The 11,815-nt window shown below is 40.2% G+C and overlaps 1 long non-coding RNA gene across 1 annotated transcript; it reads left to right on the forward strand.

Moving 5' to 3' along the window:
- Positions 1-2,984: 2,984 nt before the first annotated feature.
- Positions 2,985-11,277, forward strand: LOC128313498 (uncharacterized). The gene is made up of 3 exons (XR_008294314.1): positions 2,985-3,225; positions 6,188-6,283; positions 9,981-11,277. It is a non-coding gene; the product is annotated as an uncharacterized LOC128313498 (long non-coding RNA).
- The last annotated feature ends 538 nt before the right edge of the window (positions 11,278-11,815 follow it).

Consider the following 11,815-nt stretch of genomic DNA (forward strand, 5'->3'; position numbering starts at 1 on the left):
GGAGAAAAGACAAAATTTCCCTTATAAAATAATTCCAGATATCACATGTATGTATGCCTCCCCTCTAGGAGGTGAATCTTACAGATTCCTTTTTTTTCTTATTTATTTACTTTGAGAGGTGGGGAGGGCTAGAGAGAAAGGTAGAGAGAATCCCAAGCAGGCTCTGCACTGACAGCTGATGTCAGGCTCAAACCCACAAACCTTGAGATCCTGACCTGAACCGAAGTCAAGTGTTGAACACTCCACAGACTGAGCCATCCAGGTGCCCCTAAACTCATTTCTAAAGAATAGAGTCCAGGAGAGAAAAATATTAACTTAATACTTCCTTGGCCAGATGATCAGGGTTAACATTATGGTGATGTTATGTGAAATCTGTAGACCCAGTAACATTAAGTGATGATAAAGGTACTTATTATCTCTGTGGTATCCTTTCTAAACTCCATAGCTCAGGTTCAGTTATGAAAACAAAACAAAAAACAAACCATTGGATAAACCTAAACTCTAGAACACTCTACAAGATGCTTGACCAATTCTCTTCAAAACTAATAAGGTCATAAAAAAAAGAGGAAAGGCTGAGAAACTATCATAGACCAGAGGAGACATGACAACCAATGTGTTATCCTGGGTGAGATCCTGGAACAGAACAAGAACATTAACAGAATAAAAACAACTGCTGAAATCTGAATAAAGTCTGGAGTCTAGTTAAGAGGAACGTTCCCATGTTGATTTCTTATTTTTGACAAAGATACCACAGTAATGTAAGATGGTAACTTTAGGGGCAATTGAAATTGGTGAGGGGTTTATGAGAACTCTCTGTACTATCTTTGCAACTTTTCTGTACATCTAAAATTATTCCAAAATCAAAAGTATACTTAACATAGGTTATGATTTAAGCAAAAAGTATAAAAGTCCTAAGAATAAATAAAATCATGTCCAAGAGAAAAATTTTTAATTTTATTGAAAGATAATAAATAAGATCTAAATGAATTGAAAAGTGTAATAAATTCATTCATTAGAAGAAACAATATTACAGAGATGCTACTTCTCCCTAAATTGCAATGGTGACAGCAAAAATGTCCTTATATTGCCAACTTGTTGACCTTTGAAAAATAAAAATAGAAAGCTAAAGAACCTAATTTAAAAGTACATGACTAATTGATGTAAAATACTTTTAATGAAAGATGTAATGATTTAATGTTCTAGTCATCATAATGATTAATTAAATGCGACCATTTCAGTTATTTATTGATTTCATGAACAAAAATGCACTTGAATGCTTTATGTACCAGAGGCTTTTTGGAAAACACTCTTCAAGAGTGAACACAGTTAGGGGCGCCTGGCTGGCTCAGTTAGAAGAGCATGTGACTCTTGATCTCAGGGGTACAGAGATTACTTAAAATAAAACAAAAATTGGGGCACCTGAGTGGCTCAGTCGGTTAAGCCTCCGACTTCAGCTCGCGTCATGATCTCACGGTTGTGAGCTCGAGCCCCGCGTCAAGATCCGCGCTGACAGCTCAGAGCCTGGAGGCTGCTTCAGATTCTGTGTCTCGCTCTGTCTGCCCCTCTGCTGCTTGCATTTTGTCTCTCGTATTGTCTTAAAAATAAATAAACATTTAAAAAAATAAATAAATCTTTAAATAAAAGAATGAACAAAGTTTTATATCAGCTTGCTGCTCCACTCTGATAGCAACCCTCAATGTTATTTTGAAGGTAAATGCGGGGAGACCAGTAAAGATATACCTACATTTCAAAGCAAATAGATGAGCAGAATAAGCTGGTATTTTTTCAACTGGTTTTATCTCCTTTGATACTTCGTAGACAGAATCCCACATGTCTACATGGAGCTAGTCAAACAATAATGAGAGCAAATCAAAGAGAATTGATGGAGTAAGTAACAAAGGCAGTCAGGGGTGCCCAGCTGGCTCGTTGGTGGAATATGTAACTCTTGATTTTGGGATTGTGAGTTCGAGCCCCACTTTGGGTGTGGAGATTACTTAAAATGAAATCTTAAGAAAAAGGCAATCGGAGGAAAGTACGCAGTTTTCAGTCCTGAAATAATAGCACTTTTAAGTAACTTCTCATGTTCCAGATGGTGGGATAAGGCCTTGGTTACTATTCTTCCAACCCTTTTATTGGTCTCAAGAAGCAATGATGAGTATGACTCTATTACAGATTAGGAAATAGACTTGAAAAGGTTACTTGATATATCGCAACCCATAGAACTAGTTAAGTGGTGGAGTCAGGATTAGAATCCAAGTCCATACTGTCAATCTCTTGCTTTATCCATCTGAACTCACACTCCCTAAGAAGCTTCCCTGTAGAACAAGCAAGGACTAATTATTTCAAGGATTTGGGCACCCAGTAAGGCTGTTTGTTTAAGTTAAAGTGAAAATGGAACCATTGTCATTTTCTCTTGATAATAAATCCTTAAGTCCTACAAACTCTAAATACAATGCTGTGGAATTAAGTGGAACCGTGTTTCCTTAGGGGGAAAAAAAGTGGGGGGGGATTGAATTTCAAGCCAAATGATTGCTGGAAAGAGTCATGCATGTGAGACAGCAGCAGTACTCTGGAGGTCCCGCCATATTGGGACAGGTCCTAATTGGCGGAAAGAAAGGGAAAGATTCCTAATGAATATAATAACAGGGAGAAATGGAACAAAAAAGACTCCTTTCTCTTCTCCTTCTAATCAAGGGCCCTGATAAAAGACACGCAGACACATAGCAAGAGCATGCCGAGGTTGAATCACATTGATTTCCAAACCTGCTGTCATTTAAAATGCAGGTTCAGAAACATAAGCAACCAACAATCATAGAAAACCCTCTCATCTTGGGCCAAATTCTGAGCTGAACTAACACGGGATATTTTCTAGAAGCTTATTAAATGCTTGGCAAACATTAAACAATCCTTTATTTGTTATAAAATTATTCTTAAGCTTCAATGATACTAATAGGTTTAAGTCAAGAGACAAACGTGGGGGAAAATGTTAATGACCGCTGTTCAAGCTAATATGAAACACAAGGGCGGGACCATTTTAATCATTCATTTATATTATTACAGGTGCCCCCTTTGGTGACTTTTTGTACTAGTGCCTTTGATCTCCACTGTAGGAAATGCTCTGCTCCATTTCAAAAGAGATTGCCTTATGCCCCATTTGTTGGCTGTTGGATCAAACCAGCAACAGACCTCACAGATAGAATTCCACCATTGGCCATTCACAAAGAGGTAAATTGTAAGTCCTTTGCCTCACTTCCAAGTATTTCTTTCAACACAGACAGTTTTTTAAATATCTATTTGTTAATATTAACATCTGCTTGGTTACTACTAAGGTTTAGAATTTGAGGCTGATCATAAAATGGTTTGCCGAAAGCTTTTTATTTTCAGCTATTTAAAGAAAAAAAAATTGGGGGCGCCTGGGTGGCTCAGTCGGTTAAGCATCTGACTTTGGCTCAGGTCATGATCTCACGGTTCGTGGGTTCGAGCCCCGTGTCAGACTCTGTGCTCACAGAGTGGAGCCTGGAGCCTGCTTCAGAGTCTGTGTCTCCCTCTCTCTCTTCCCGTTCCCTGCTCACACTCTGTCTCTCAAAAATAAATAAACATTGACAAAAATTTTTTAAAAAATAAAGAAAAAAAATTAAGCCTGGGTAGACTTCGTAAAACGTGTGTTTTAAAATGTTGGCCTTACGCCTTGGCTGCTGAGGATAATAACACTCCTATCTGCAATTTAAAACCCGATTTTAGAGAAGAATGCTGCTACTGAGGTATGATGAGCAGAAGGAAGCCTTTGAATTTTCCATGGGCTTATTCCTGTTGCCATACCTTTTAAGTCTCGGGCCCAGTAACACATGCATTTTTGAGGTAAAGACAGGTAAGACAGTTTGCCATCATGGGGAACAGTTAACATAACTGGTCCTTGTAAAGACCAGCAAGCATGGCTCATTGGCACTTTGTTTTAATTATCTAAGAATAAATTAAGGAAGACGAAGTAGTAAAGTAGAATAACCTGGGATTTATAGTGAAGGTCCTGGGATCAAAATCAAAATTTGCCATTTTTTTTTGGTGGGTTAGCCTTGTGTAAGTCGATTTACACTGCACAGACTCCATTTCCTCGTCTCTTATTTGAGACCAATAACATTGGCTTATATCGATGAATAGTTGATTTGATACTTATGAGAACAGCTTATAAATGGTAAATCCTACATAGATTTTGTCGAAAATAATGACTGAGCCAAAAGGCCCGAGTTGTAGGGAATTTGGGAGAGTATTAGAAGGAGTTAATAACGCAATATGGAAAAGTGAAATATCTAGATTCGTTTTCTATCGCTGCATAACAAATTGCCACAATCTTTGTGGCTTAAAACAACATACATTATCTCACAGGTTCTGTGGCTCAGGAGTCTGGGCGTGACTTTCTTTGCTGGGTTCTCTGGAAAGCTACAATCAACGTGTCACCCAGAGCTGAGTTCTCATCTGGAGGCTTGATTGGGGATGGGTCCACCATCAAACCCACTCAGGTTGTTGGCAGAATTCATCTCTTTGTGCTTAGAGGACTGAGGTCCTTTGCTGCCCACTGGCTATTTTCCAGGGCTGCTCTTAACTCCAAGAGATCGCCACTGTCCCTTGCCATGTGGCCCTTTCACAAAACTCCTCCTCCAAAGCCTGCAAGAGAGAAATTCTTTAGCATGAGTCCACTAGCAGGGCAGTTTTATAGAATGGAATCGTGGGGGTGACATCATTGCCTTTGTCATGTAACTGACACAATCAAAGGAGTGACAGCCATCCTCTGCATTTTCTGTGGTTGGAAGCAAGTCCCTGTTCCTGCCCAAACTCAAGGGAAGCAGATTTTACAAAGGCAAGATTCATGAGGCCTACTTAGAGTCTGTCCACCAAACTATTCATTTTTAGGTCCCTAAAGATTAAGTATTCACATCAGAGCATTTTTTTAGTTCATACAATACAGACTTTAGGCATTGTTCTCCCCCCTCCTTTTATATATGTATGTATGTATGTATGTATGTATGTTAGCAGATCCTACCATAGAAACCAGCACGTAATACAAAAATAGAATATGCCACATCCCTGCAAAATGCAAAATATACAGAGTACTCTATTGGCAAGCCTAAACTGGGTGTCTGACTTTACTATTCTCCTTAAAGCAAAATGAAGTTTTAGTTTCAGTGAGAGTGGGTAGACACAATGAGTGTTGCCACTTGGGCCAATTATCATGGGGATCACTTCTCTGAAATCATTTTCCATCCTTCTTTCTCCATGTTGCTCTGTGCCCTGAGGGGCTGACCAAGCCTTCCGAAATCCAGTTGTGTTCAGCCATTGGGAGGCCACAGCCAGAGTGAAGAGAGGAGTGAGGTCACTTTATCTGTCCCTGAGCACCTTCTTCATGGGATCGGTTTAGACTGCCTCCACCTCTCATCCTTCAACCCCAAATATCATGTTCTTGTTCTGGCTGTCCTTCTACATGACACTACTACCAGGATTCAGTCTCTTCCCTCATCCCTCTCATGGATGCTACTAGTCATGGGGCACCACCCTGTGTGTGTGTGTGTGTGTGTGTGTGTGTGTGTGTGTATTTTCTCTGAGCCTTTCCTACAACTTTGCTAATAATTCCTTCCTCAAATTACCATAAATTGAGTGTGGCATTTTTTCTTGCTGGGACTCTGGCAGATAAATCACCCAAAGAATGTAAGTTTTATGAACACAGGGATTTGTACATAAAGGGTAATCAAAAAATTATTGAGGAAGGAATGAGAAAAAAAATGACTCTTTGCCAGAGAAGGCAGCCTTTTTCCCATTTGTCTTTTCTTTTTGAGAGAGAGCAAGCATGAGCGAGGGAGGGGCAGAGAGAGAGAGAGAGAGAGAGAGAGAGAGAATCCCAAGCAGGCTGCCCACTGTCAGCATGGAGCCCAGTGTGGGGCCCTCACCCATGAAACGTGAGATCATGACCTGAGCCAAAATCAAGAGTCAGACGATTAACCGAGTGAGCCAACCAGGTGCCCCTTCCATTTGCTAATTGTTTTTTTTCTTTTCTTCTTTTCTTTTCTTTTCTTTCTTTCTTTCTTTCTTTCTTTCTTTCTTTCTTTCTTTCTTTCTTTCTTTCTTTCTTTCTTTCTTTCTTTCTTTCCTTCTATTTTGCTAATTAAGTATTTCTTGGTGGGATTCTTCTAACTTCTAGATTTCCCCCAGTAAAGAGAGTCAAGATGATGATCCCTATTTGCTGAAAAACCTTCCCAAAGGCCTGAGATGATAAGAATCGCCTGTTCCAGAAGAGGTAAGGGCACTGATTCCCTGCTTTCTCTCTTACCCTTTTCAAGGAGACAGGTAAGGGGAGGTGGGGGGGGGAAGCAAGCTGTGTATATTTGTAACAGAATCTCAGCGCTGATTGCTATGTTTTATGATGTCATAATCCACATCTGTCTTTGGTGGAAAAGGCAACCATGCAGAAACAAAGGTTGTAATATTAAATGAGAATATTATACCATGTTAGAAGAAGGTCAAATAAGTAAGAATATTGGAGAAAGCTACATTTTTTAAAAAGTAGGCACTCTACAAGGAAAATCTAAGTACAAATATGGGCAATTGTGGGATAACCACTCAAGGAAGTATGAAGTGTTTGATTTTTAAAAATAATGGAAAAGGAACTTTGGCTGGATATCCAATATTACATTGTAAGAGTAAAATTGGGAACTATTGTGGGATTGAATCAATAATTTTGAAGGCTTGTCATGGCTAGATCATGGAACTATTTTGTCATGTTTTGGTGTCAATATTTGCTTAGTAGTGTCTGATCAATGAGATACCACTGTGAGTTCTCAAACATTTGTTTTAATCACACAGATAGGAGTGATCATAGCTTCAAATAGGAAATAGGCAGCTGGAGACTTCTGGGCTTTGTCTCCATTCTTTTCTCATATTAGTTTTGACATTACAGACACAAGATATCCTGGATGGACCAAGGACTTTAGAGTTTGAAACCCATTTCTAGACATAGAGTCATTTTGTTTGTTTGCCAGCTCATGGGCCCTGTAGAGTTTCTTTTTCTGATTCCACTTCCTGTACTACTAGAAAAGTAGGACACAGCGTGTCAAGGCTAAAAGTCTGCTACTCTATTGACTAAGCAGTCTGAATTTTAAAGGAGTAAAGACTGCCTCTAATAGTCCTTAAAACATCCTTCGTTTTAAGCTGTAATCTGGATGCTTGGCTTTGTGTAACTTTCCATAAAGGCAGTTTACAGGGAACCCGTGTGTCTATTCACCTCTACCAGAACTCAATTCATTACCCAGAATAGTAAATGTGCACATTATGTTCTGTGTAGGAACATCTTTACAGGACTTTTTACAAATTTTTCAAATTGACTTTTGGTCTCGGCCAGATAGCACCTCTAACGAGGGGAGGGGGGTGGGGAGAGATACTGGGACCAGAGTCTAGAGACTTGTGTTTCAGTCCCAGCTCTGCCACCAACTGACCAGAGGAAAACTGTGTTACTATCACAGTAACTGTGATACGTACAGTTTTAAGAGTCTCTAACATGCACTTGTATTTTAACTTGCTCAAAATATGCTTAGGTAGCTCATTTTCACGGAACTTCTGAATTAACCCATACAGAACATTTATTGAGCATTTGCTCTACTCAGAGACTTAATAAATGTGTGATATAAGCAGAATAAAGTAACATCATTATGGAGCAGTTCCCCCCCCCGCCATGTTCACCCTATAAATATAATCACTGCTTTTTTTTTTTAAGTTTATTTCTTTATTTTGAGAGAGAGACAGGCATGAGCAGAGGAAAGGCGGGGAGGGGGGGAGGGAGAGAGAATCCTAAGCTGTCACCACGGAGCCTGACACAGGGCTCAGTGTCACAAACCACGAGATCATGACCTGAGCCAAAATCCAGAGTTGGACACTTAACCGACTGAGCCACCCAGGTGCTCCTGTAATCACTGTTTTTAAGGGACTTCTGATCTATTAAAGAGAAAGGCCCAGTTCACATAAACCTAATGGCTGGCAGTGGGTGAAAATGGAGGCTGGGACCAGAATCTAAAGCCACAAGAAGTCATTGTGATCTAGGAACCATGGCAGAAATACGATGCCAGCTGATATATAATTATATACTCTATGCCAGAACCTGGGCCCACTGTTTCTCATAAGTCAAAGCAATGCTGTTAGGTGGATGCTATCATTTGGCTCATTCTGCATGTGAGAAAGGGGTGTCTGAGACATTAAGTGATTTGCCCAAAGCCAGAACTAGTAATGGAATAAGGGTGCTAATACAGGCTGCCTTATGACAAAAGACCCACTCTTCTACAGATAAGTCAAGATGCTTGATGTATTCCAATGAAAGTAAAATATTTTCAGCAAGAGCCATCGGAGAGGTCTTTATATATTCTGGGTTTTGTTTTGTTTTTTCCCCCACAGGGCCTTATAGTACTTCTCACAGTTTTTGGTCCCAGGATTATCCGTATGAGAATTAATTTGGGTGAACTTATTAAAAATATAGATTCCTAAGTTCTGTCATAGATCTATTCAGTCAAAATTCTGAGATTGGCCAAGGAAATATAACTTTGTGCTCATCATTTGGGTTTATCCTCCTGGACACTGAAGTTGAGAACAAATTCAAAAAAGAAAGATTAGATTTCAGTAGGTGAATGTATTGAACAATAATTGGAGATGGAGAGAATATGGACAAAGGTGTGGTATCCAAAGATAAGCCATTCCGGGGATTTGAGAGAAAACATTTAGTAGCATGTAGGGTGTGTATAAGGACATGGCCAGATACAAGTACAGGTCTTGATAAATACAAGTTAGGGGGTCAAAGGTACAGCTTAAGGAATATAGTCAATTGTACTGTAATAGTGTTGTATGGTGACAGATGATAGCCACACGCATGATGATCATAGCATAACATATAGAGTTGTTGAGTCACTAGGCTGTACACCCCAAAAAAGTTGTAATATTGTGTTTCAACTATACCCCAATTAAAAAAAAAGAAATACAGGTCAACCTTCACTGAGCCTTGAGGAAAACATCCTAGGACATTGGACTTTACTGGACATTCACATGGAGACATTTGGTTTATTGGATGGAAAAATAGCCTGTTAAAGTAGAATTTTATGTCAGTTAGTCTGGTAACCATAGTTTGGCTGGGATGGGGAGAGGCAAGAGCTTACTTAAGGGAGGCTCTTGATGCCCCAATGTGTGAAATGTCACTTGAGGATGTTGAGTGCTCAGAAAGGAAACGAGTAGAGGAAAATAAATTGCGTGTGAAGCTATATAGCATAAAGACATTTCTTGAGGTAGAAGGTAAGAGAGGTTCAAAAGATAGGATGTTGCCTGGGTCTCTGAGTATCTAGAAAGATGGAGCATCCTGAACAGGAAGAGGTGAATCAGAAGGAAGCAACGGTTTAATGGCAGAGGATGGAGAGTCCAGTTTTGCACATATCTGTGGTGCTAGCAAGACACAGATCTATGGTCTAGTAGGCAGATAGAAATTCAAGATGGAGTTAAAGGTATGCCAAGCCTGAGGCATAGACCTGGATAAATGTTGGGCATTACTAGAAGGAGAACCATAAGGGTGAGGGAGTATATGAGAACATTTAGAGGATTACAGAATTAAGCACAGGTCAGCATCCAGGGAATCCCTTCACTAATACTGTGAAGAAGAGGTTGAAGGGGGGAAAAATGAACTTTATTCTCAAGAGGCATCGGACAAAAATATAGCCTGAAGTTAATCTTAGAGATAATCTCTTCCTAAGCAGAGGTGAATATCTCAACATATGACTGGCGGCCACTATTAGAACCTGCATTTCCGGAGAACTGACAGTTAAGATCAAACAATTTCCTGCTGTGGTGACCGTGAAGGTGGAAATGGACGTTATTCCTCTTAATAATCACAATAATAAATCACGTGGCAATTGAAAACATCTAGGGCTCAAATCACACATCTGATCACAGCTATTACTTTTTCCCAGGGTGCGCCCTTGACTTAAAAGGTTCTGACTCCAGACATTCTTGCTGATGGAGATGAGCTCCACCTGAATCAGCTACTGCTTGGGGCCAACCATGAAAGAGTCAAAAGGAAAGTCTCCTCCTTCTGCATCATGAGCCCCCCTCCAAAACTACCTCATCTTCAAGAACTTTCCTAACGTTTGTTTTCAAGTCCAACCTGGAGGCAGAACAAGTAAGGCAAGTAAATATCAAGAGCATGAGGGAGCTTGTCTACCCCCATTGCCTGTCCACAGGAGAGCCGTGTCTGTCCACATTGATAGCAGTGTCGCAAATGCCAAGTTCAGATGGATCCAGTTTTGGGGGGAGGATGCAGGGAGGTCTTTTTCACCAGAACCAGCTTCCCTTTCTTGGTTTCCCCCCTTTCGCTGACTGTGCCTCTGGGCATGCCAAAGTGTCCTTCCGTGCAGGGACACTTAGCTTACTTGTGCGTGGGGGTAAAGCAGCCTTTGATAAATATAAAACCCCATCATTATCTCATTTTGGTATATTCTGAGATTTTCCTAAACAGATGTCATGGAAAATTCATTGAGAAAGAACATAACTTGTTACAAAAGTAACCCACAGATTTTTATCTTCCTCTTTTGCCTTAAAAGTTCAAAGCTGGGGGAAAACGACTTAATTGAGATAGGCCTTAGAAAAGAAAAAGAACTGAAGGGTAATTCATGTGGCATTGACTGTGTAGTATTACGTGAATTGTGTTGGATGGAAATTTAAATGCCCTAAATGCCTAGTGATCAGGCTTGGCGCTTAAAAATGTTCCATTTTCTTAAAACCTTCAACCATTCTCATTTTGAACATTGCTGTTCTTTATATATTAAGAAAATGCCATAATGAATGGAAAGGTAACTTTGAGCTTATTTTTCCAAATAATGGATTCGTCTTCCCAAGGAGAGCTGACAGGCCTTCCTAATACCCCTGATAACAAAAGGATGCCGAGAAGGCTGGGCTCAGGGCTATGCCAAAGGGCAGGGCAGACAGATGGTCCTTGACCATTCAAGAATCAAATCCTTGATTTTGATCATCCGTTGAGTGCTATTTGAACTTGTCACTAAAACGAGCAAGTACTTCTAAAAGTCTGTGTCCTGGGATACAGTTTAGCATAAAACTGCAACCATAATCAGGGAGTTAGAACTAGTCATTTGAGGCATGTCTTTGAGCTACGCTTTCAGAATCCACGCCTGGATGATCTTGCAAAGGTATGTCAGAATCGTCGACATTATTTTTTTTTTGCAATTCCCGAAAGAAGTAACCTCACCACTTTGCCTATTAGCATGGTGAAAACAAACAGTCGCACAGAAACAGTCGCACAAAAACGGATATTATCAGGGCACGGTGAGGCTGTTGAACTATAGCAGCAAGCCTTCAGTGCCAGTAGGAATGCAAAATGATACCGTCGCTTTGGGAAAAAGTGTGACAGTTGCTTATAAAGTGAAGCATCCACTCCCTGTATGACCCAGCCATTTTGCTCCCTATTTTCTCAAGAAAAATGAAAATTTAGGTTTCCATAAAAACCTATCCATGAATGATGATAGCAGCTTTCTTCACAGTTGCCAAAACCTGGATGGAATCCAGAGGTTTCTGATTTAGTGACTGGGTAAGCAGACTGGTGCATTCGTGCCATTAAGTTGACTTGCTAAGTAACAGGGGTGCATCTCAAATCCAGTTTCCAAGGTGAAAGGCACGAGACCCAAAAGCCTTCTTATGCGCTGTGTGATTCGATTGATACGACAGTCTAGGGAAAAGGCAAAATTATAAGAAGAACAGGTCAGTGGTTGCCTGGGGTTGCAAGTGTCAAGGA

Source organism: Acinonyx jubatus, chromosome E1 (genome assembly GCF_027475565.1).
Source record: "Acinonyx jubatus isolate Ajub_Pintada_27869175 chromosome E1, VMU_Ajub_asm_v1.0, whole genome shotgun sequence".
In the NCBI taxonomy this organism is placed as follows: domain Eukaryota; kingdom Metazoa; phylum Chordata; class Mammalia; order Carnivora; family Felidae; genus Acinonyx; species Acinonyx jubatus.